General features: G+C 53.7%; 1 protein-coding gene across 3 annotated transcripts in view; it reads right to left on the reverse strand.

The window, feature by feature from the left end:
• HIVEP3 (HIVEP zinc finger 3) overlaps positions 1-26,384 on the reverse strand; it is a 476,818-nt gene that overhangs the window by 18,758 nt on the left and 431,676 nt on the right. The window lies entirely within an intron of this gene.

The following is a 26,384-nucleotide window of genomic DNA, read 5'->3' on the forward strand; positions in this document are numbered from 1 at the left end:
GGCCTCAGGGCCGGCAATGTTCTTGGACCTGAATCAGAATGCTCTTATTTCCACCTAGAAGGAAGCCCATGAGGTTCACTCGATACGATCCTCATCAAAATGCCTTGTTGGCCTGCTATAGATGTGCACGTCTCCTGACTGGGGCAGGAAAGGCTATGATGGAGACAGTGGAGGGGTTCCTGGATGATTCCAGGAGAGCCTTCTGACTCACGAGGCATGGGTGCCTTAGGGGCGGTGTGGCCTCTTGGCCAGCTGAGCATGCCCCAGAACCCAGCAAGAGGCCTGCCCGTGCCCCACACTCGCACTGCACAGCATGTCTCTGCCCGGGGGCCTTGGCACTCAAACTCAGAACAGGCGCAGAGGGGCAGGGAGGTGGCTGGGACAGGGTGAGGAAGTTGGGACAGCAGCTGGGACTCAACCCTACTCTGCAGGGACCATCGGCTTATGGCTGCGAGGATGTCACAGGATGACGTGAAAGAAGGGACTCTAAGGGAGGGAGCCAGCAGGCAGCGACAGAGGGATCACTCACACACACTCTCACGCGTACTCACACATACACACGTATGCACACCCACACGCACTCCTACTCATACGCACACACTCTCTCACCATGGACCGCTGTCCACAGGTCCCTACGGGTCCTGGCTTTTGTCACCTCAGCTTCGGCCAACGGATGCCTCTTACGTCATCTAAAACCAGGGCGAAGTGGTATCTTGTGCTCAAGGGGAAGAAATGGAGGCCGTGGGGGTGGTTGGTAGGGAGACACGACTCTTGTCACTCTGCTGAAGAGCACCCTATGGGCAAACAGGGGACGGCTATCTCCCAGTGACAGAGGGTTGCACCCAGACAGCAGGACTCCTGGACCCAAAGCAGCTACCCACACCTGATTTCAATTCCTGTGTCCCTCTGTTGCCCCTGGGACCCATTCTGAGATGGAGCATCCTTTTCGCAGCCAGAGAAGAAGTGAGAACGGCTTAGTCTCTTAGCACTGGGGCTCTGCCGCCACCTGGACACCAACCTCCGCTCAGCTCTGCTCGCCGGGTCCACGACACCCTCCCCCTGCTCCAACGTCCATCGACACAGGCATCCCTCGGTGTCCCCCTTCCCTCCACCCCACTGCCGTGGTGGGTGCTGGGCGCTTGGCCCCCCGTCACTCTGACTTCTCCTATTTGGGCTCTACCCTAGGCTCAAGCCAACTCAGCATCAGGTACTTGAGTCCAACTTCCGAGGCTGCTCTCGGACCCCTCATTTCTTCCTCTACAGCAAGCCTACACGACAAGCTTACGCGTACGCACACGCACAGAAAGGACTCTGTCTGAACCTTCAAGGGTTGTGCCTTGACTCGTGTGCCTTGACCATGGAAGGTGTGTGCAACCTGCTGGGGAGCACAAGGGGGCTGGGAAGGGCCAGGGAGGACAGCGAGAGATGAAAGCTGGTCCAGACAGGGACCAGGAACAAAGGCAAGAGGTGTTAAAACGCCCGGAGGATTTGGTGGGTGAAAGCAGATGAGGTGGGTAGGGCGGGACCAACTGGATCACCATCTCCGTCAGGCTGGAATGCCATGCTAAGAAGTGTAGACTCCGTCAAAGTTGTCTCAAAGATAAAGTCTCAGACAGAAGATGCTTCCCTGGCAGCACGGGGAATGGTGTGGAGGAGGAGAGACTTCGAGTCCCTGTAAGAGGCACATGTCGTAGGACAGGCGGCCATCTGGAGGGGGTAGGGGTCACAGTGAGGCAGAAACAAAGATCAGAGTTTTCAACTTGGCTGGTTCGAGTGATACCATCTGTGGGCCTGGAGGGAAGCAATGCAGGACTCTAGTCTTTTGCTGAGTGTGAGATGCCTCTGAGGAGGACTTGAAGAAATGCCCAGGACACGGCTGGAAATCCTCAGGACTCGGCATATGGGACGCGCAGATTTGTGAGGGGGAAGCTGACCACTCAGGACAGGATTGAAAATAACAGGAGGACAGCGTAAGGGCCTAGAAGGCTCCCAAATGTGAGGGTGGGCAGAAAGACGGCACCAAAGCAGCAACTTCCTGGTAGCTCAGGAGGTTTGGAAGCCCGGGGGAAAGGGGCTGGAGGGGGCAGCGGCCAGCTGAGGCAACGTCACGGAGATCTGGAAGAGGATGGTTACTGAGGGGCCCCGGGACTTGTCGAGGGCGGTCCTGGTTGAATGGCTCGGAGCCTATGATTTCTCTGCTCCTTGAAAGCTGGGACCAGGATCCATAAAGCTTTACAGCTTTGTGGTTCCCAAAGGGCCCAGCCCAAGGACAGGCATGGGGCAGCCGTCCTGTGTGGGCTGGACCCTCCTCCTGGGTAGGACCATCCCCCACTTCTCACTTCCCTCCCTCCCCCCCGCTCCCCCCCACGCCGGGTCAGGATCAGCCCCCCTTGTTTGTGTAGAGGTCCCACCCCTTCCCCAGCAGCTCCAAAGCCTCTGCCTCTGCTTTCTGGCACATTCCGCCATCATGGACCACACACTCAGTTCAATCTTGTCACTAACTGACCAACCAACTGCAAAGCCTCCCTGGACCCGCACCCATTCCAGCGACTGCTCTCTCTGCTTCCTTTCTCAGCCCAAGCCTGGAAAGGACGGTCCATGCTTGTTTGTCCATGCCTCCTCACCACCCCGACTCCTGAGCCCCCACAACCCAGCTTCCCTGGCCGGCTGTCCTTGCCAAGGTCACGGGTTGCTAAATCCAAAGGACAGCTGCCTTTTCCTGTCTGCCCTTTGGCCTGCTTTCCAGAGGCGACTGCTTGGCTTGGTGACCCTTCTCTGCAAGCTCCTTCCTTACCCCTCTCCAGGCTCCAGCCTGCACTCTCCTCTCCTCACCCCTCCCAGTGAACCCCCTCTGTGAACACCTGACTTATCACCCAACAGCCAATGGATACGCTGTTCTCTCCAGCTCTGACCTCTCTGCTGCATGTCCAGCTGCCCCCTCAGTATCTCGCCTGGTGGTCGTCAGGCACCTCGCACCCACGTGCCCAGAACCCTGTTCCCATGTCCCTCCTTCAGTATCACCTCCTTCTGGGTGCCTGTCTCCGTAAAGGGCATGCACACCCCTGCGGCTGGTGAGGCCGGCAGCCTGGGCTTCCCCCTCAGGGCCTCTGCTGCCTTCTCTATACTCGGTCCATCACCACAGCCCTGACCAAGTGTGGTCCAAGGAGACCCGCCTCCTGCCCGGACTAGCCAGGGCCACCAGCCTCTCCCCCTTGAGGCTGCATCTTTCCTCCACAGAGCAGCCAGAAGGGCTTTCCCTAACACATGCAGTCCTGCCTCTCCTCCCAGCCTGGGGGCGACGCCTCCCCCCCCATCTCCCTCAGGATAAAGCCCTGCCCCTGCACCACCTGGCCCTGCTACCTCTCCAGAGCCCCGCTCCCCACTGTGCCAAACATCACGGGGCCTCAGAGTCCCTTTCCTCTGGTCTTCTGCCCTCCCCAGCACCACCCCCTTCCATCTGACCAGCTCCTCTGCTCCTTCAGGACTTTGCCAAAAGGTCCCTTCCTTTGGAGCCCTCTCTTCCACCTCTGAGCCTGGGGGTCCCACCTGCTCCTCCTTCACACTGTCGAGCTGTGGTTTTCTCACAAGCGTGGTCCCCATGATCCCCATGAAGGAGGGACTGTGTCCGCCTCAGCGCTTGGCCTATCCCCAGGGCTTGGCACAGCGCCTGACACCCAGCAAGTGCCCAGCACATCTGACTGCACACGAGAAAGCCAAACCCAGGCCTTCTCTCCCTGGCTCTGCTATAATCAGCCTCTCAGCCTTGACATCCCCACTCTCGGGGGATGTGGCTAGAGCACAGGCTCAACCCAATGCTGTGGCCACCCCACGGGCCACATAGCCAGGTCCTCCTAGCCACGATGGACTGGCTGAACACTCCCCACTCCCCGGTAGCAACTGTTCTGCTCACAGGATGTAGGTCAGTATGAGACCTGGGTCCAAGTTCTGGCTCCTGCTTGAGCTTGCCGGGTGACCTTGGGTAGGTCAATTTCAGTCCCTTAGGAAACAATCCATCTTCACTGCCCGGAGATACACCAAGCGCCATCACATGCCCCGACCTCAACCAGTCCTCCCATCAGCCCTTTACCATTGTCCCCATTTTACAGAAAAGGGAACCAAGGCCCAAGAAGTTTAAGTGACGTGGCCAAGATCAGCCCATCAGCGATCTTTCTGCCCAGCTCCCCATCTCTGCACAGACTTGCTGCCCAAATACTTTCAGATGATGTTGCCCAAGGTTTCCTTAGCACTTTCCTTCTCCAGGATTCCCAGGGCCCTGTAACACTGCAGACAAACAAGAACAGCATCGTTCTCCACCCAGCCCTTCCTGAAAGGGCCGCCAGCGCTGGGTGGGACCCACAGGTGTTGACAGCTAACAGAAAAATGCCCTGCAGAGAGCCGGGGCAGGAAACCAGAAAACCGTGGTGGGGCCTCTAGGGGCCCAGTCGTGCCTCCCAGGTTTGCTGGCCCCTCCCCGTCTGCCTAAGGCTGCCCTTGACCCGGGGGGAGAAGTGAGGGACCCCCTGCCTGTTCTGGGACCACAAGACAGTCCATGCTGACAGGCCTGGAAGCAGCTGACTCACAGCTCCCGGGACAGGGAGCCATTTCTCTGAGCCCCACCTACGTGCCTGTCTTCTGCTTCCCTGACAAACCAGTATCAGCCAGTCCGCGAAATGTTTAGTTTTGTTCTTCAAGAAAAATAGCTGTTTCTCTGGGTTCCAGAATGTCTTAGTTAGAGGGACCTTGAGACCACACAGCTTAACTACCTGAGGCCCAGACTTGTGATGGCCAGGCAGCGAAGCGGCTGAGCAGAGCCCGGCCAGTCCGACCGTGGCCGTGGCACCAGACCCCCTGCCTGGACGCAGCTTTCAGTTCTGCCGCCTTCGGCCGAGCAATGAACAAGGCTGGTGGGAGAGGTCTGGAGGTGCCAGGATCTTCAAGAGCGTCTTATTCTATTCCTCTAATAGAGACGCGAACAGAAACGGAGAGGTTGAGTGTCTTGCCAAAGTTACAAGGCAACTAGAAAGAGGTGACGCAGAGCCTGGAACCCAGATCTGCCCCCAGTGCTCTTACACATGACACGATATGCCCTCCTGCCTTCTGCGGCTTCTCTTCCAATCCCGTACCTGATGATGCCGAGCTCCCGGACTGTGAGCATTCAGCACATGACACCTTGGCTTGGGGCTCTAGACACCTCACAGACATTTCTGAAAATTGCAGCTTCCACCAGGCACGCTGGAACTCTGTGTACGTGGCACATCCCTCTGCTCCAGGTCCCAGAAGAGGGGATGTGGTGGAAATTAAATGCATTTCAGTCAAGGTGATGGGGGAGTTGTTCTTGGCTCTGCATGTGACAAAGATCCAGCAATGGAGCGGCTCTGCGAGGTAGTGAGCTCCCTGTCACTAGCACTGTTCACCCAGAGGCCAGATGAACAGGCTGGGAGACCAGGGAGCAGGAGGACATTCACGGCTACTGCATGCCCGTGACACGGGCAGCTCAGTGACAGAAGGGGAACAGCTTGTTTACTCCTACGACCTGCTGTAAAATGGGCATATTTATCCACTAAATATTTCATGTTGATTCCAATAAAAATAAATAGATCTATTTATTCCCGCACAAATGGAGGCAGGAATGGGGAGGGTGGCAAGAGGACTGAGCAAGCAGCGGTGCCATGGGGGTGGGGGCTGAAGCGGGCTGGAAAGCAGGATACAGTCCCTCTCTAAAGGGACGGTGGCTACGCCTTTCCAGCCATGTGTTGCATGATGTTGGCTGATCTTCCAGGTTTTCGAGAAAACCACAAATACAGATTTTTAAAAAAATGAATACTATTAGTCTACTCTTATATAGCTCTCGCTGGGTACCAAGCACTATTTAAAATGCTTTCTATGCGTCACCTCATTTAAATCACATGGTGGCCCGTTAAGACAGGGGCTCTAATCATCCCCATGTACACCTGAGGAAATGGAGTCACAGAGAGGTTAAGTAACCTGCCCAAGGTCACACAGCCAGTAAGTTAACAGCTAGAGTTTGAACACAGGTCACATGCTGCAAAGTTCAGGTGCTTAACTGCTATGAAATCACCTGTTTTAAGAGACACAATTCAAGGCAAATAAAATAGAAGGAGAGGCAGATCCAGCCCAGAGCGAAACTTCTGGCTCAAAGTAATTTCCCCAAGGTCACGAAGCTGGTAGGGGCGTGTCTGACCTTCACGACCATGACTTTTTTCTCCACCAAGCTGCGTTTTTCTCTTAAATGAGGGGGGTGAACTCAATGGCCTCCAAGTCACCTTCCTAATCTGAGATCCTATGAGGGTTTTCTGTCGGTATGTTCTTGACCTCTCCATTTGTTATTAATATTTTATCATTAAACTCTCACCAGTCCTCCAGATTTGCGGATAATCACTCCAAGCAAAAGCAAGATGCGATCGGGAACGCGCACACCGTCGCTCTAAGTCCCACTTTTGCAGGGAGCCTGTCCTCTGAAGTGAGGCTTAGAGCCCGTTCCCAGGGGTCACTGTGCCCCCATGAGGTCGGGCCACAGTGAGCCCGTCAGCTTGTCTGCAGTGACACGCTCCTGGGGGAGCTCAAAAGGAAAGGACATGGGGAGAGGAACAAGTGCCAGGTGGCAGAGGCCACTGAGCTGTGTACCTGTTACAAGTATTTAGTTGTCAAGAGGTAGGGAACACACCCCTTGGTGAAAAATAAACTCGGGAGGCTGGGCTGTGGGCCACAGGGGAAGTTCTCGCTGGGTTCTGAGCCCATCCTAGACTCTCCTTTTGCTGGGTTCTGCAGAGATGACATTACATCACAACATCCGGGGTCGGGGGCATTTAATGGGCAGTCCAGGGACAGGCCTGCCGGGCCAGGAATGCCACAGCATGTGTGTAACTCAGGCATGGGCATAGAGCCCACCTGTGGAGTGTCTATTTTAAGCAGTACTCTGTGTATTTACTCAATAATACTTACGAAGGCCTGGTCTGAGCCTGAGGCTGGGCCAGGGCCAGAAATACAAAGCTAAATAAGACTTTGACCTTGGTCTCAAGTGTGAACTAACAGGTACTTAAAAGATCATAAAACAAAGAGAAAACAGAAGCCCCTCAATGTACAAAGTGCTATGGATGATCGGAGGAGGGCCAGCGAGGGGGAGGGGGAGGGGGTCTTAGGCGGTTTTCCTAGAAGAAACCGCTTTTCATCTGGTAATGTATGGAGTCCAAACCAGGGCAGAGGCAGGGGCAGGAGGAAAGAAGACAGATTCCAGAAGTCGCGTGGCCTGACAGAGGCGGGAGGGGAGACCAGGTCAAGGAGCCTAATTTTCTACCTTCCAGAAGGACCACCCCCACTGACGTGAGTCCTTGTCCATTTCGCAGGCTTGCATTTGTGGCACTGGACCATTCCCTGGTTTTACCATCACGACCTGTCATTCTAGGGGCACATCAGTAGACAGCACCAGCTGCCCAGGAGACAGCAGCAGCTCTGGGGACCCAGCAGGCACAGATCTAAGAATAGGAGGCGCCTTTTATTCTAAAGACACTGGTACAGTCGGTGGAGATATTGTGGAGTGAATGACCAAGTGCAGACATCCAGAACCACCGGCTAGGGTCAAAAGAATGCAGCCAAAGGCCCTGTTTCCGACCAGACAGGGAGATCAGGGAGGGGGGCAGGAAGCCAGAAGCTGGGCCTCCCATGTTCGGAGAAGTGAAACCACCAAAGAGGCGCGCACTCCTTACATGTGCACATTATACAGGGCTGCTCCAGCCTTCAGCAGGCCCTGGCGCGCAGGGTTCTAGAACAATGACTTTCACTCAGGGAGGTGGGGAGGCTGAGCGCGGGGGTTCTGCACCCTCCCTTTCCCCTCCGCATTGAGCTACTTCTCAGACCAGGCATCTATGTAAACTGAACCCTGTAGAAAAGAGTTTTGTTCATTGTGGGCGCCTGGGTGGTTCAGTAGGTTAAGCGTCTGACTCTTGGTTTTGGCTCAGGTCATGATCTCACAGTTCCCGGGATGGAGCCCCAAGCCGGGCTGTGCAGTGACAGCATGCAGCCTGCTCGGGATTCTCTCTCTCTCTCTCTCTCTCTCTCTCTCTCTGCCCTTCCCCTACTTGCACTCTCCCTCCCTCTCTCAAAATAAATAAAATACAAACATTGAAAAAACAGAGTTCTAAGAATTTAAAAACAATTTGAAAATTACTGTTAAAGAACATCCATGCTGGGCAGGACCTTAAAACCTCTGACTTCCGGTGGGGGGGGGGGTGGAGCCTTGTGAATCCTCTGATGTGGTCATTGTCAGGCCCGTGGGTGCACATTGTCCTGTGAGTGCACACGCCTTGGCACCTGGGGTCTCACAGTTTCCGGGGAGCTCTTCTTCCATGAAGCGAAAGTTGTCAACCCGTGTTCCCACCCGAGTCTGAGCTCTGGCTAGTGCTACTCCGCTTCATGTGACAGTGTCCAAAACGTGCCACTCCACCCAAGACTGCTTTCCTCCAGGCCTGTCATTGCTATAGTCCCAGCTACTCCACTCAGGGTGGATGCCGATTCCTTCTCAGACTGGCCCAGGTCCCTCCAGGTTACCCTTTGTAAGATGAAATGGGCCATAAGCACCCAGGGGCCCCCCGGGGGGTGGGGGTGGGGGGCTGGACCCAGCCCAGCTGAAGCAGGACTGGGATCACTTAGTTCCTCCAGCTTCCCTTCCTTTTTCCCCAGACAGGAAGCAGGCTCAGAATGGGAACATGACCAGATCCTGGAGATTGAACACCTGTCTTATTCTTTACTAAAAAAGCACCAAAAAGAAAGTCAGCCAGGGTCAGAGGTGTAATCTCTTATCATGGAAAAAGAAAGGGCTGTCATTTGTTGAGCATTGAATCTGTGACAGGTGTTTTTTCCAGGAATTCTGCTGTGGAAGCCACAACACAATTCTGTAGGACCAGTGGCAGGAACTGAGGCGGGAAGGTCACGTCGAGGCTGGCTGAGGAAAGTCTCAGATGCCAGCACAAAAGCTGGGCCTGTGTCTGGCAGGCGGTGGGGGATGGGGAGGGCGTTCAGTCCGAGTGGTGTTCTGGAAGCCCATGCTGAGGCCGCAGTGCGGCCGCAGCTAGAAGGGACACTGTCCAAGGCTGTCTTAGAGTAGCAGCTGCTGAAATGTGTAGACACGAAGTGCCTGACCAATGCTCGTGAGCCATGGCTATCGACTGCTGTGCCACTGTGGTCTCTAAAGCCTCAGTGTCTCCTGCAGCACAGAGACACAAATATGCACTGAGAGGCAAATGAGAACAGGCCGTGCAGCGTATTCGAATCTCACAGTGAATACAAGGTCTCCTCCTGGGAAGGCGTCCCCCAGTAATAGCTTTCCTAGCGGGCAGTGAAGTGCAGCAATGAAGAGAATCGGACTTAGGAGCCAGAATTCCCGAGGCTGAAACCAGGCTTTGCCCCTTATTAGCTCTGTGACCTTGGACAGGTTACTTAACCTCTCTGTGCCTCAGTTCCTTGATCTGTAAAATGGAGATAATGTCCTATTTCTTGACCTGGGGGTAGGTGAGCATAGTTACAGAGGTGTATTCATTGTGTAATGGCTCATGGACTGTATACTTACGACTTGGGTTGCTTTTTCTATGTATGATAGGTTTCCACTTAAAAACTACTGAAAAATAATAGTGTATACTCATAGGATTATTGTGAGGCTAATTTCCTTAATACAGGTTACAATCTTAGAATAGTGCCTAGCATGTACTGAGCACTCCGTCAGTGTTTGCTCTCTCTAGCGCTCTGTTTGTTAGCACTCACTACAGTTAAATTTACTCTTGGGGTGTCTGGCTGGCTCAGTTGGTTAAGTGTCCGACTTTGGCTCAGGTCATGATCTCACAGAGTTCACAAGTTCGAGTCCTGCATCGGGCTCTGTGCTGACAGCTCAGAGCCTGGAACCTGCTTCGGATGCTGTGTCTCCCTCTCTCTCTCTCTGCCCTGCCCCCCCCACCCCCACTCTGTCTCTCTCAAAAACAAACATTAAAAATTGTTTTAATTTATTCTTCACCAATGTAAGGAAAACCAAACAGCCCAGTTTTCTATAGACGCAGAAGCCTGGAGATGTCCCTCTCACCCAAATCAGAAAGGAAGCCAATGGTTTGGTGCTACAATGCCCGTAGAACTGTCCATCTGGGGCCACATAGGCACCAGCTGATAGAGTAAGCAGTTACCGATGGAGGCTCCGCCCCCTCATCCCCTTTGCCTCCTCCCCAGCCCAGCCAGGTTTGCAAAGGAATCCAAAACATGCTGATGGGGATGCGGGTGCCCTGGGAAGCCTTTTAAGACCGAAGCCAGCAGAGGCGACGGTGGTGAGGAACCAGTTCCGGTGTTGAAGAGGGAGCTGCTCACTTGGAATGGGAAACATGCCAGCATCCAAACTTTCAGGTTGAATCCATGGCCGAGGCAGCTTCAGCTCCCCCCTGTGACACGTGACCCACACAACAGGGGGCTTGACCAGTCTTAGACTCCAGCTGTCCACGTGAGAATACTTTTGAAAGGGGAATCAGTAGGACGAAGGGTCAAGGTCCAGATAAAGAAAATGCAGCAGAATTAAGTGCAGCCTCAGTGAAGTTAACCAAACCCTTAGAAGCCATATCAGGACGATACAGACGCAAAATGCGTTAAGAGCTTTCCAAGGAATTCCAAGCTTAAGAATAAAGGGTTATTTGCGCTTGCCAACTGCAGAACAAGACTCCCCTGGTAGGGGGCGCTGTGCCAGTTTTAACTGTACACATAGCCTTTCTCCAACCCGTCACCTTAACTGTGTGACCATTCAACACTGCAGCCAAATTAGTGTCATCACGAGGGGAACGTGGAGGGGAGGGGGCATGGCAATAGTTACAAGCTGGAGTGGTCACGTCACGGACAATCTGAGCTCCTGCTTGCCTATCACATCTCACCTTCCCTTCCGTTAAAACTTTTTTTTTTTTTAATGTTTATTGATTTTTGAGATAGAGAGATACAGAGCATGAGCGGGGGAGGGGCAGAGAGAGAGGGAGACACGGAATCCGAAGCAGGCTCCAGGCTCTGAGCGCTCAGCACAGAGCCCGACGCGGGACCCGAACCCACGAACTGTGAGATCATGACCTGAGCCGAAGTCGGACGCCCAACTGAGTGAGCCACCCAGGCGCCCCCTACCCCCCGTTAAAATTTTCAATGCTTTGGACAGTTCTCAGCACGACAGACGGAAGAGGCACTTTGCATAGAGGCAGGCTGGGTGGGAAGACGTGGCACAACCCAGAGCTCCTACGTTAAGATCAGACTGAGATCTGCCGCCACCAGCTCGGCTCTCCTTCAGAAATGCCATTTCCGTGAAGTCTGGTCCGAGATGAAGAGGCACGCGGGCCAGCTAGCAGAGAACACGTCACCGGTCCCCGGCACGGGGAAGGTGAAGCTGAGCGTGAGCAGGTACTGGACGTGAGAAAACAGAGCCGGGGTATGAAATGAGGCAGAGGCTGCTGCAGAGGCAGCAGAGGCTGGTTCTTTTGAAATCCTCAAAGGTCAGTGAAGGGGATGTCGAAGCTTCTTAAGCCCCTGGAGAAGTTTCTCATGGACTGGGAACCGCACCTCAGACAGAGCCGTTGTCACGCTCCGTCCTCAGGCACCTGACAGCCTGCATGTCTGGGAGCCAGCTACCCTGCTTCTGTGACCCCCAGTCTCACCCTGGGGCCGCAAGCCTCAAGAGGTCACAGCTTCTGACACAGCCTCGGAAGGCTCTTTACCTTCTGGCGGGAGCTCTATATCACCTTTATGGTCAAGGTGAAGTTGGAAAGTCTCCCGTCTGACAGACTTGCTGAGGACTTGCTGAGCTACACGTTTGCACTGGACGCACAAGATGAGCAACAGCAATACCAACTGAGCATCTATGATCATTTAGCACGACCGAGGCATCTTCCTCGTTACGGGAGCTCAAGTATCCCTTGCGTGTCGCGCTGTTCCTCTTTTTTCCGATGAGGAAAAGGGAGGCTCAGAGAGGTCACATCACCTGCCCGAGGTCACACAACCAATGAGCAGCTGAGGCAGGACACCGAACCCCCAACGCTCTTCTCTGGCTCACACGCCCTTCCAGCTCTCACGGCTGGAGAAGATGCTGCTGATGGGGCGACTGTTCTCCAGAGCATGGAAGGAGAGAGGGAGAGGGCAGAGATGTCCATCCCTTGCCACGGCCGCTGGGGAAGCACCGCCGTCTCCACCATCTCCATGCACCAGCGTTTGGTGAGGTCCACCCGGGGCCGGGGCGGGGCAGCAACGGGGTCTCATCAGGAGCCGGCCATGCAGGCGGCCGAGCGTCAGAGGACGCAGAAAGTAGGGCGCCCCAGTGCATGGAGCTGTGGTGGAAAGAACACAGATCTGGAACCAATAGGGCTGGCTTTGGTTCCCAGCTCTGCTCCTCACTATCTGAGCCGTAGATAAGTTCCTTTGCTTCTCTGAGCCTTGACCCCCTCATCTGGAGAATGGGCATGTGTGTGCGTGTGTATACATGTACAAATACGGCTTAGCAGGTGGTGATGAGGATTAGAAATTCTATTTGTGAGGTGCTTAGTGCTCAGTTCTGTACCCGGGGGCACAGCAGGCACTCAACAGACGATGGCTGCGGTTACTGCAGATGGAGATGAAGGGGGGACAACGGAGGGGCACTGCCGTCGGAACAGGGCTCAGCCCAAGAGGCCACGTGCTGCACCTCGTCCAATGGTCACTAGAGCTGAAGTCAGTTACCTGGGGTCCTTCCTGAGTATGCACGGTGAGTGCTGCCGGCGGAGGGGGTGGGGTGGGAAGGCAGGTGGGGCTGAAGCAGGCTCCTCGCAGGGCCAGAGAATGGTCAACCCCTGGGCACAGAAAAGCAAGCAACGCTTTTCTCAGCAGGCCTAAAGCTGACAGAGGAGAGTTCCAGACAGAGAACAGAAGGAGCTCTCAAGAGGGTCCAGCTACACCGATAGAACAGATACACCAGAAAGGCTTTAAGTAAGGAGACCCTGGTGTATGCGGGTGTGTGCCTTACCCAAGGTCGCATGGACGTTGATGGCAGAGCCGGGACTATGACCAAAGACTCCCCCTCCCAAGGCAGGGCTGATGTGACTGGGCGTGCCCTCGTTACAGATGACCGGGACCGCTCCCCACACACTTCCCTGCACTCGGCCGGGTGCCCAGTGGAGAACTGAGTCAACACGGTGTCTCCAGAAAGCCACGGGCAGCCCTCCAGCAGCACTGGCCCGGCCGGGACCGAGTGTCGCTTACAACTGCTATTTACAGCACGCGGTGCCTTTCAGAGTGACCCTGTGGCTATAGAGCTAAGTCCAGATAAGATGCAGAGTCAGCTCTAAGTGGCTGAAAGGGAACAGATCCTGCTAACATTCCCTGCAGATCCCCTGGCGTTTGCCGAGAATGGGGACAGACGCTGAAGCACCCTCCAGCCCCCGGGTTTCAAAACAGCCTATGACATAGAGATAGTTGTCCCTGTTCCGGAGATGGAGACACTGAGCTCAGAGAGGCACGGCGACTTGCTCTCAGCCACACAGCTAGTAAGTGGCACCATATATATCACACCAAAGATCATTTGTATTGTGCCGCTGCCTACATTTTTAAACGTACATGTTTAAACCACGCATGGATTTTACGAAGTGGAGTTCCCCTGCCTGGGGGCTTTAAGGCCAGCCATCAGGGGAAACATCCGTTTGTCTGACCAAACAGAAAATAAAAATGTCAAGTTAAGGGAAGATAACAGGTCCTGGGGGTTCAGAAGGAGAGATGAAGTCTGGCAGGCGGTGGCAGGGTGAGGAAGGTCAGGGAGGCGCCATGGGAATGATCCCTGAAGGACAGGTCAGCTGTGACGATTTGGGGATGAAGAGGGGGAGGGGGCCCTCCAGAGAGGAGGGAACAGCATCAGCAAAGGCACTGAAGCAGAGAAGCATGGGTCACACAGAGGCCAGGGCAGGGAGAAGAGACTGAGGAGGCGGTGCTCTGGAGGGAACCGGAGGGAACTGGGGCTCCAGCAAAGACTTTCTGAGCCAGGCTTTAGGGCCAATTGCGTGGTGGAGTCACAGAAAATGCCAAGCTTTGGGGATTTAAAAATAGCTCCAAATGCACGATGTGTTTACAATTTACAATAATTCCTATTTGTTCATCCCCCCCCCGTCCTCTCACAAAAATGAAATGAATGGAAAGGGACAGAGGTCCTTCCCCACCCGCAACTGACAGCTGTGGCGGGACCCCAGGCCCCTCCCCCACCTCCCCACCTCTCTGGTTGCCCCCCACTCACGGCCGCTTCAGGCCGCATCAGCTCCCTGTTCTCGCAGCCTCCGGCCTTCCCCTCTGCCAGTTCGTTCATCTGGAACAATTCTCCCCCACCCTCCAACCCGCCCCTGCCCATGCCTTTGTCAAACTGCTGCCCGTCCTCGGAGGTGCTTCCAGAGCGGTGCCCGGTCCTCCTGTTCGATGGCCGCCTGCGCAAAGCCGTCCAGAAGGTGTCAGAGTGGAGGGACAGGACCCCGCAAGCTGACGCTCACTGCACGTCTGCGGGTGCCGGCACACGCATGGTAACACGTTCAGTCCTAGCACAGCCCTAGTACTCTCCCCACTTTGCAGGTGACAAAGGGAGGCACAGAGAGGTTACACACCCAGCAGGTGACGGAGCAGGGACTCAAGCCCAGGTGGGCTGGCTCGAGGCTGCGGTCCTGGACCCCCCAGTCCAGCCTGTGTCCAGCTTTCCCACTGACATTGCTCTGCCTCCCCAGACAGGCCGCTTCCCAGCTTGCCCCAAATCACACGGCCCATCTGGGCAGAGCCAAGGCCACTCCCAGGTCTCCTGGACTCCAGACGCAGCAATTCTCCCCGAAACCATAGAAAAGGACCCAGCCCAGAGGGTCCAACCTCCAGTTCCTTGCTGCCTCCTTCCAATTCTTGCCATGCCCTACCCACCGGAAGTGATCTTCTAGGAGCACTGTAAAGGGCTGCGGTGATGCTCCAGGGGCTGGTGTTTCAGAACCCAGCCCGAGGACCCCCATCTCGCGCTCTCCAGCGTCAGGGCTCAGAGACAGGCCTCCTGAGCATGCCCCTGTGTGTCCTGTCCCCTCCCCCGCCCCCGCAAGGCATCATCCTAAGGCCTCACCGTCACAGAACTGCAGGTTTCATGTGTTGTTTTACATTATTTCTAACACACGTTAAAATAGAACGTGACAGAGGAAATGAGGAGCATTTGTCCACGTACTGCCCAAACTCACGCTGATGGTTTGCGTCACAGCCTGCGGGAGGCTCTCACCCAGGTAGCTGCAGACACAAAGCACCTGCCGTGAAGCAGGCTGACATGGGCAGGAGCCAAGTGCCCAGGAGTCCAGGGAGGGAACGCGGCCTGTGAGGAATTCCTGGAAGGGTGGAAGCAGAGTTCTGAGCGTCGTGAGCTTGTGCTGTGATTCTCTGGGAGGAGAGTGACAGTGTCCCCTAGGCCCACCCAGCAGGTGGGGTGTTGAGAGCGCCCCCTGGGGCCCCATGGAGGATGGCCAGACCTGTCTACCGAGGCTGCTGGGACCCCAACCGGCTCCTCTGGGCCGTCCTGCAGAGACCAGCCCTTGACCCCCATCTCACCATTGTACTGCAGAGAAAGGCTCCCCCTGCCAGTGTGGTCCGACGCCAGCGAACCTGGGGGAGCCCTGCTTGCTGTTTTCAGTGTGCTGTTTGGACTGAGAGGGATTCCTGCCACTCTGGGCAGAGGAGACCCAAGGAAGCGAGGGGAAGGGCACCCCCCTTTGATGGGGACGTGAGCAGGCATGAGGCCCCATCCTGCTGGACCCCAGGCAGAGCCTGACTACATTCACAGCAGCTTCTCCTCTACCTCAGGTGAGAGTCGACCTTCGGGGGCCATTCAGAGGGATGGGGCAGACTAAGGCCTCTAAAACGGGGAAGGGAGAGAGCCTAGATCAGTGTGGGGACACCCGTGGGTTCCTGCAGCAGCCAGACCCCCCGATATCCTGCTAGGGTCCGGGCGGACAGCACCCGTCTGTCTGGCGAGGCTGCAGCCGGGCCCAAGTCCCACCTCTGCTGCGTCCTTCCATCCCTGGTGGGAGTTCCTGGGTCACTGCTCACCCTGTGGCTGGCCCCCTGGGGTTCCCTGGGCCCAGACCCATTCAAACCCCATCCCCTGCTCTGCCCCATGGGGCTCCTGTTGGTCACAGAGAGGATGCAACTCCCCAGCTGCCTCCCTCACTCGAAGGATGCACCACTCACTGTGATGGTGAGAACCCAGAGTCCACAGAGAGCCACCGCCAGTGGGTTACAGCCCTTAGGAAAATCACGCTTCTCAGAACCTGCTCCTGAGCTTGCAGGCTAAGCAGTCCCAGAAACTTCTGAGAGACAGATCGGAGGCAGCCCAGCTGCCCGATCTGCTGACGTTTGAAAGTCTACAGGAACTGGCCTCCTCCTCTTTGTCAGGGGATGGCTCTCCTTCCTTTTGAATCAGGCTGCATCCGATCTGGCCGCCACTGGGTGAACACGCTTTCCTACCTGACCCCTTAGAGATCCTGCCCCAGGCTGTACAGCACAGCCTATGGACAAGCCTCCCTGGCCCTCTGGACCCTGCCAGCTGCCTCCACTCCTTGCCACCATCCCTGGGGAGATGCCCTCCCTGTTCCTGGCTCCAGTCCCCGGAAGCCCTCGCCTGGCCCCTGGCTGGCTGCCTCCTGGCCCCAGTCTGCCAGCCGTACTTGCCAGAAGGTCACAAGGCCTCACTCACAGCCTGGCTTCTTGCTGGCTGCCTTAGGCTCGTTTTGGCTCTTGTGTCCTGCCCGGTCTGTTGCCACCATGTTCCTGGGAACCTGCCTGCCTGGCACACCAGGCCCCCTGCTGCCCGGCTCCGGCCCAATCTGTCTTCTGCTGGCTGCTATGCCCCAGGACATACCTCCCTCAACCCTCCTGCCAGCTGGGCTGTCCCTCTTCAGTCTGTAAGCCACCCACAGTGACAGATGACACCCGTCCACATCATGGGTCCAAAATTCTGCCTGGACTTCAGGCCCCACTCGTCCTTTGGTCTGATGCCCTCAGCTCCCCCTCTTGGCCTTGGCTGACTCCACTTGTCCAGAAATCTGCCCAGCAGCCCCTGACAGCCCATATCCCTTTTCAACTCTTTCCTCGATTTCTGGCTTCCTCAGTCTCTTTTCTTCCGAGCCAAATTTATTCTCTCTCTTTTTTATCTTACGTTTCTATTTTGGAACTGTTACAAACACACAGAAAAGTTAAAAGTATAGTGGGGGGAAACAACTTTCTCCCCGAACCATTTGAGAGCAAGTTGCCAATTCCATATCGCATTCTCCCCCAACGCTTCGGTGCCCAGCTCCTCCCTCCAAGGCCACCCCAGGCCTCCCCAGCTGGTCACGCTCCACCGGCCCCAGGCATGGCCCACCGCCTGGGGACGGGTGCCCTCCTCAACCTGCGTGGGTTGTGGCCCCCCAACCAGGCCACCCTATGTTGTCTCTAGAACCAAAGGAATCCTGTGGGGTTGGTCCTCTCTCTTCATGGGAGCTGAAGGCACTGCACGTTTCCAAGGCAGTACCATTCCAGAACCATCTCCCTGCTGTCAGTACAGTGACATACCTCACACACACCTATACACGTATGACACCACCTTCCTTCCTGCCTCCCACTGGCACGTTCTGAGTGGGGGTCAACAGGATGGCTTCCGTCACTAACATGCTGTGTTAATGTCTCCCTAGGGCATAGTTTCCTCATTGGCAAAGCGAGGAATCTGGGTTAGGTAATTTCTAGGGACCCTTTCAGAATACCAAGAGCAGTGGACTTTTACTGAGTACTGATTGTGCACCAAGCATGGGACATTCGCTACATGGAGCATCTTCGTAAATCCTCATGCAAACCTTTTGAGATGTAATGGCTGTTACCGTTTCCATGCATGGGGAAACTGAGGCACAGAGGCATTACCTAATTTACCCAACATCAGAAGGTCACCCTGATAGATCCAGGATTCCCACGCAGGCCATATGGCTTCCGAGGTTACACTTTACCACAAAGTGCCCGTAGAAGGCGGCAGGTACCAGGAATTTACCCTTTACTCGGAGAGGCAATCGTATAATAAATATCGATAATTCATGGCAGAATAAGAGGTCAACTTACTACGTGCCAGATACTTACAAACATTGTTTCCGCTTATTCTCAACAACTTTGACAAATAGGTACTATTACTCTCACTCTCCAGCTGCGAAGTCTGAGTGGTTAAGTGACTTTCTAATCAGTGGCAGAGCCAGGATCTGAACCCAGGTCTGGCTGGTGCCAAAGCCATGCTCTTGTTACCGCCACACCTAGACGGGCGCTCCGCTCTGAGCGCAGGGAGCAAAGGATGCCACCCATGCCCTCTGCTTGGCAGTGGGGTTGGGACGGACTGTGCCAGGCTCCGGGCAAGAGTTTCTGGTGTCCGATCCGACTTAACGTTCACAACAGCCCTGGGAAGCCTCCCCACGTCCAGAGTGGAGAAGGGCACCCCAGGAGCACCAAAGAGCAAGGCGGGCAGACGCAGGGCAGCGGAGTATGGCCAGCTGGAGGCATCAGCGTCTCCTGGGGCTGGGCCTGCATCCCGTGGACAGCAAGGAGCCACTGATGCTTGATGGCGAGACACCGCAGCTGGGACCCCCTCCTCCAGGAGACTCCAGACCATGGGGAGAGAGCAACTCTCTTCTCATTTTTCTGAGCTGTGGGGCCAGAGAACCCTAGAGATTTAGCCTCTTTTTTCCTCCTTGTCCCCCTCACCTATGTGTGCTCAGGCAAGCAATACCCAATACCCAGCTCCGGGCGCCGAAAGAAATCCTTCCCAACAGATGTCTCATCTCAGGCTGGGGCATATGGCCAAAGACTCCTGCCCAGGTAGGGGTACCCTGCAGAGGAGCCTGGATTAGATCCTCTGAAAGCCAGGAAAGGCCAGCTCCTCCTCGGGGAGAGACCAGCGCTTACAACGGCCTGCACGGCACCCTGGCCCAGGCCTTTCCCTTGAAGACTGTGTCTGAGCCACATCTCCTCCCGGGACCGACTGCAGTGGTAAATGAGCTCATCTGCTGACAAGAACTGGAAGATCCTACGTGTGACATCATGACGGCCAGAGACGGTTCACCCAGACCACGTGGCCAACATTCATTCTACGGATGGGAACTGAGATTCTCAAAGAGCAAAGGCACCGTCCATGATCTCAGAGCCAGCGATGGCAGAGTCAGGACTGAGACCCCAGCCCCGACTCCAAGGCTCAAGCCCTCTCCCACATCCTCTGATTAATTACCCATGAGGAAGCTGAGACGGAGACAGGCGATAGACTTCCCCACACCTGCCATGACTGGGCTCACACCATGTTACCTCCTTCCCCATAGGGGGCCTCACTTCAAGCAATGGTGGAAAAGGCAAATGGTTCCTGTGATTTGTAGTGAATCCAATCCAGGTGGACCCGTGCTCAACCCCAGTGTTGCACACTCCATCAGCCCCACAGCCCATGTGTGATGTTTTGGTTTTTGTTTTTTTTTTTTCATTTTTACTGCCCCTAGATCAACCAGTCATGGAACTGGAGCTGACTTCCAACCCTTCCCCTTCTGATGTGGGGTCCACATGTGGCCGTCAAAGACACCCTGGCTTATAGGCCTCAGAGGCTCTACTGACCGGGCACAAAGAGCACTGTAGCCCAGAGAAGATCAGAATCATGCTGGGGGAGGGAAGGCGGGAAGGAAGAGAGCAAGATGGAAGGAAGGAAAGAACAGTGAAGAAGGAAGGAAGGAAGGGGCACCTTTGTTGAGCACTTCCTGGATGCCAGGTACCGATAAGCAGCCCGAAAGTATCTTGCCACTCATTTACAAGCAGCCTGTGGAGTGGATACCACTGACCCTGTTTTTAGGGACTGGCCAGTCATTGCTGGAGGCGGGGCTGGAATCTGATTCTATCTCAGTCCAGAGCCTAAAGACTTCCTAGACTTTCTAGAACTGGCACTTTGCCCTGTGCTCCTCTGACTCCTAGGAGTTTAGGGAGCCTGAGAGGGTGGCTTTCCCTGGGATTCCTCAGAAGAATGAGTTCCATGGCCGAGACGTACTTAAAAACAGCTCTACTGGTAGTCTGTCATTAAAGATGGCGGGGAAAGCATTCTTTCTTTTTTCTCTCTTCTACCTCAGCCACCTCTCTCCCCCTCTACTCTGCCCTTCTCTCTCTTTCCCCCTTCCTCTCTTTTTCTTTCCCTTTGGCATAACAACCCCACAAAAAAGGGAAGGGTAGGAGAGGACACTGGCAATAAAGCTTTCAGAAGCTGGAAAGAGATGGATGGGTGAAAAAGACTTTGCAGGTTCAAGAAAGTGGAATCTTAAATTGACAGTAGGGAATACGAGAACCAAATCAACTTCCACCATAGGATCTCTCAAGGACTCTAGAGATGGGGTGGGGGGAATCAAGAAAAGGATGACTGATTTTATATATATACACATATATATATATATACACACATATATATACATATACATATATACATATACATACACATATATATACATATACATATATATATACATACACATATATATACATATATATATATATATATATATATATATATATATATAAAATGTTTTGTATTTTTGAGAAAGAGAGAGAATGTGAGCGGGAAGGGTCAGAGAGAGAGGGAGACACAGAATCCGAAGCAGGCTCCAGGCTCTGAGCTGTTAGCACAGAGCCGGACGTGGGGCTCGAACTCATGGACCACAAGATCATGACCTGAGCCAAAGACGGATGCCCAACCGACGGAGCCACCCAGGCGCCCCTATTTATTTATATTTTTAAAAGCAGGGACAGAGGAATGACAGGAGCTGGCGATTTACTTATTTCTTTGTTTAATTTATTTTTTTAAGTAAACCCTGCCCCCAACATGGGGCTGGAACTCACAACTCTGAGATCAAGAGTTGCATGCTCTACTGACTGAGCCAACCAGGCGCCCCAAGGTTACTGTTTTTATTTTTACTTATATATGTATTGTTATTTTTACTTTTTGATGTTTACTTACTTATTTTGAGATAGAGAGAGTGAGAGAGTGAGCATGAGTGGAGGAGGAGCAGAGAGAGAGCAAGAGAGAGAATCCCAAGCTCCTTGTGGTCAGCACAGAGCCTCACATGGGGCTCGGTTTCATGAACCATGAGATTGTGACCTGAGCCAAAATCAACAGTCGGACACTTAGCCAATCGAGCCACCCAGACGCCCCTATTTTATAACTTATTTTTAACTTTTGAAAGTAATCTCTATGCCCAACATGGGGCTCAAACTCACAACCCTGAGAATCAAGAGTCACATGATCTACCAAATGAGCCAGCCAGGTGCTTCCCAAGATGACTGTTTTTAGACCCCCATCCCTTCCTCAACTCTAGCAGCCAGGAGACCACCCCTCCTCCAGCCCAGAGAAAGTCTGGAAGTTTCTCTGCAAACGATGAAACGAGAGGCCTTTGAGGAAGGTGTCAGGCAAGCTGAGGGCAGGCAGAGACACCATCAAGACGAAGGGGATATACAACTGAATGCTGGGATTCTTCTCCCCTCCCCCTCCCACCTTTTTCTTTCCTGTGGCTCCCAGAATAGAAACCCTACACCCTTTAGCCAGGCCACTTGAGTCTCCATGGGGGCTCTGCCCAAGAAGAAAGACCTAAAGACCCTGCCACTGCAGAGACCCCAGGGGAACAGCCTAGATGGACATCTACTGGGATGCCCACCAACAACGAGCCCCTCTCACACCCAGAGCTGCCGGTCAGCTTTGAGCCTCCCAGTCTTAAACAAGTGGAGGCACCTGAAAAAAGGGACAAACAGGGATAAAAAGGAACCTGAGGGAAGCAGACATCGTGTAGAAAAGAAAACTAAAACCAAAGACAACTGACCTTCATGGCCTCTGGGAGATAAGCGAAGGTACCGGGATCCATCAAATAAGAACAGGATGCTATTAAAAAGAAACATTCAGGAAAAAAACAAAGGGCTCTTGAAAATTAAAAATGTGATGTCAGACATGAACAAAATGGCTGGAAGACAAAATGGAGGGCAGTACCCAGAATGTCACGCGAAAAGACAAAGAGATAGGAAATCTGACAGAGAGGTATGAAAATCAGAGAAACAAGCCAGGAGGTCCCAGCCCTGAACCACAGGAGATCCAGGGAGAGGGGACAGACGTCATCGAGGAAGCAATGCAAGATCATTTCTTAAAGCTGAAGCCCCCCAAGGTGTCAGATTGGAAGGGTCACTGACGGAGGCAGACCACCCCGCACCAAGAGCCACCCGGGTGACCTTTCACAGTTCTGAGCGGGAAGGGAAGATCCAGAGAGGGTTGCAGAGAATGGAACAGGAAAAAACTGACCTGTCAGAGACACTTTCTCCAGAACACTATACAGAAGGCTGGTCTCTGCAAAAATGAGGAAGTAAATGAGGAAAAGGAAGATGTGAGTTCCCAGAGAGGGGAGAGCCAATATAGGAGGAAGAGAATCTCCGGGAGGGGGGGGCGCTGGGGGGTGGTGAAGGGTGACTCAGTGGGGAGGGGGGCAGCTGTGCCCCAGGCAGAGGGAGCAGGAAGGGGCCTGTGTCAGCAAGATGGAATTCACAGACTGCCCGTGCCGCCGTCTTGGTGAGGGTTGAACTGAGGCTATGAATTGAATCCATAATAAATACATGGAAAAATAAGTGAACACACACACACAGGCACACGCACGCACACACACACACAGTTTTTATCTGCAGAGAAAACAGAAACGTTGTACAGGAAAGAAAAAGAAACCGCAGTTCATTATGTGACTTAGCTGTGAATTATGTATGTGCTACTCTAATGAGAGGTGGGGAAGTGAGGGGGCGTGTGACGAACGCAGAGAGGCTCTTGGGTCACTAATTACTACTTAAAGCTGAAATGCCCTACTGGGGCAGCCGCCCAGGCCCATTTCTTAGAGACGTACAACTAAACAAAGAGGAAGGGTACTGCTCTTCTCCATAAACAAAATTTACGGAAATATTTGGCTGTTTTTAAAAAAAATTTTTTTTAAGTTTATTTATTTTGGGAGGGAGAGAGAGAGAGAGAGCACAAGCAGGGGAGGGGCGGAGAGAAGGTGGGGAGACAGGATCCTGAGCAGCCTCTGTGCCATCAGTGCAGAGCCCGACGCCGGGCTCGAACTCCCCAACTGTGAGATCGTGACCTGAGCTGAAATCAAGAGTTGGACACTTAACCAGCTGTGCCATCCAGGCGCCCTGGAAATAATCTGGTTCTGTAAATTCTGTGCATGTGTAACTTGGATAAAAACAGAAAGAATGAGAGAGAGGATGTGCATGTCGCTGCTCCCTAAGAGGCCACTTCTCCCACAGGAGAGAGATGGGGAAGCCACCTTCCTTCTGGGCTCTGGGCCGGATTCCCCAGGACAGGAGAGGCCAGGACTCAGGCAGACGCTGTCCAGGCCCAGTGGATGCTGAGTCCTCAGCTCTCAGGGGCCTCAGCGTGTTGGGGTGAGGAGCCCCTTCCCCGCACTCCCTCCTCCCAGGCTGGGTCCCCAGCCGCCTTAGATCCCCTACAGGAACCCAGAGGCAGCGGCTGCTTAAGAAATGGATTCTCCTTTAAATTTTAATAGGATGCATTTAGGTCTTCTCCGACAGTCCTCAGGGCTCCGGGGACTCTGGCCCCAGCCCACTCAGACACTCAGTCTGCCCCATGATCAATATGTCTTTCCTCTGGTCCATTTTGCTTTCATGCATTTTTTTTTTTTTTAAACTGTCCGTGACTTGGGTTTCGTAGTGACATAAGCAGCTTTCTCTAATGCCTAGAGTGAGTGTTCCCTGGGAGGTCCTTCGAGCACTCAGGAGAAAGATGCCAGGCCAGTCCCAAGAGTCAAGCTAACTAGACTAACATCCAATACAAGCACAGCTCAGAGATACTGCGGGTTCACTTCCAGAATGTGCCACAAAGCAAGGCAGGTGAACATGTTGGTTCCCCGATGTGTACAAATTTATGTTTACGCTACGCCATACGTTGTCTAGTAAGTGGGTAATAAGCATTATGTCTAGATGTACATACCTAAATTTAAAAACATTTTGTTGCTAAAAAAAATGATAACCATCATCTGAGCTTTCAGCAAGTTGTAATCGTTTTGCTGGGGGAGAGTCACAGCCCTCAGTGTCGGTGGCTGCTGACTGGTCAGGGTGGGGGTGCTCGGGGTTGGGGTGGCCGTGGGAATGTCCCAGAATCAGACGACGATGACGTTTGCGGCCTCTACTGAGTCTTCCTGTCACAAACGATGTTTCTGTAGCGTGTGGCACTGTTTCATCGCATTTTACCTACGGTAGAACTTCTTTCGACACTGGGGTCAGTCCTCTCGCGCTCTGCCACTCCCTTATCAACTCAGTTCAGGTGGTATCCTAAATCCTGTGTTGTCATTTCAACAATCCTCGCAGTCTCTTCGCTGTGTGTGGAGGAGATTCCACCCCAAGAAAGCCCTGTCTTTGTTCATCCCTAAGAAGTAGCTCCTCGTCCCTTCAGGTGTCCTCATGGGACTGCAGCCATTCGGCCACAGCGTCAGGCTCCGCTGCCAATTCCTGTTCTGCTCTTTCTACCGTGTCTGCAGTGACTTCCTCCACTGAGGTCCTGAACCTCCAATGTACAAAAAAGCAATATCTGCGAAGCGCAACAAAGCGAGGCCCGGTAAAATGCGGGATGCTTGTATTTTTATTTGAGGGAATCATCTTAAAAAAAAAATTTTGGGGGCGCCTAGGTGGCGCAGTCGGTTAAGCGTCCGACTTCAGCCAGGTCACGATCTCGCGGTCTGCGAGTTCGAGCCCCGCGTCGGGCTCTGGGCTGATGGCTCAGAGCCTGGAGCCTGTTTCCGATTCTGTGTCTCCCTCTCTCTCTGCCCCTCCCCTGTTCATGCTCTGTCTCTCTCTGTCCCCAAAATAAATAAACGTTGAAAAAAAATTAAAAAAAAATTTTTTTTTAATTTGTAAAAGTTTATTTATGTATTTAGAGAGAACGAGCAGGGAAAGGGCAGGGGTGGGGGGACGGAGGACCCGAAGCAGGCTCTGTGACAGCACAGAGCCTGATGAGGGGCTCAAACTCATGAACTGTGAGATCATGACCTGAGCTGAAGTCTGATGCTCAACTGACTGAGCCACCCAGGCACCCGGAGGCGATAATCTTCACAAAGGAATACCTTTCTCAGGAATCTAAGTGATTTCCTGGGAACAGAAATTTCCTGCCCTTGTTTTCTTTTCTTTCTTTCTTTCTTTTATTTTTTTAACTTTTTAAAATGTTTATTTATTTTTGAGACAGAGAGACAGAGTGCGAGCAGGGGAGGGGCAGAGAAAGAGGGAGACACAGAATCTGAAGCAGGCTCCAGGCTCTGAGCTGTCAGCACAGAGCTCAATGTGGGGCTCGAACCCACAAACTGTGAGATCATGACCTGAGCTGAAGTCAGAAGTTTAACCGACTGAGCCACCCAGGTGTCCCGGTCCTTATTTTTTTCTTTTTTCAAGAGTTTAGTTATTTATTTTGAGAGAGAGAGAGAGAGAGAGAGAGAGAGAGAGAGAGAGCAAGCAGGGGTAGGGCAGAGAGGGAGGGAGAAAGAATCCTAAGCAGTCCCCGCACTGTCAGCATAGAGCTCCATGTGGGGCTTGAACTCACGCACTGAAAGATCATGACCTGAACTGAAATTGAGAGTTGGATGCTTAACCAACTGAGCCACCAAGGTGCTCCTCTTGCCCTTGTTTTCAAAATGGCCCTTCACAAGTCTATCATTGGTGAAGACCCAGAGCCTGGATTGGGTCTGAAAGAACCCTCCCTAATTCCCAGCTCAAATCCTCAATTCTGCTTGCATGGCGGCCACCATCTTTCTTTCCTCCTGCTGTATAGAGAAGTGCCCCCTTCTCAACACTGCTTTGGCCCTACCCCCTGGACCTTCTCCAGGGCTCTGCTCCTGCACTCTGCCCCTCCTTTCCAGAACCATTTCTAGCCCTGGCTAGAAGTCCTTCCTAGCAGCACCAGGATCCCTCAGTTTATTATTGTTATTATTATTATTGTAGAAATGTTTACTTATTTTTGAGAAAGAGACAGAGCGCGAGTGAGCAGGGGAGGGGCAGAGAGGGAGAGGGAGACACAGAATCCGAAGCAGCCTCCAGGCTCTGAGCTGTCAGCACAGAGCCCAACGTGGGGCTCGATCTCACGAACTGCGAGATCATGACCTAAGCCAAAGTTGGATGCTTAACTGACTGAGCCACCCACGCGCCCCAACTTTCAAGCTCTTTTGCAGCTTTGTCTCTACTGGCTTCTAGCTGGTGGATCCTGGGTTCAGTCCTGGATGCCCTTTACTTTTCTCTCCTTCTGTCTCCCCAGGTGACCCTCGCCAGACCTAGCCTCTAAATAG

Source organism: Prionailurus bengalensis, chromosome C1 (genome assembly GCF_016509475.1).
Source record: "Prionailurus bengalensis isolate Pbe53 chromosome C1, Fcat_Pben_1.1_paternal_pri, whole genome shotgun sequence".
Taxonomy (NCBI): Eukaryota; Metazoa; Chordata; class Mammalia; order Carnivora; family Felidae; genus Prionailurus; species Prionailurus bengalensis.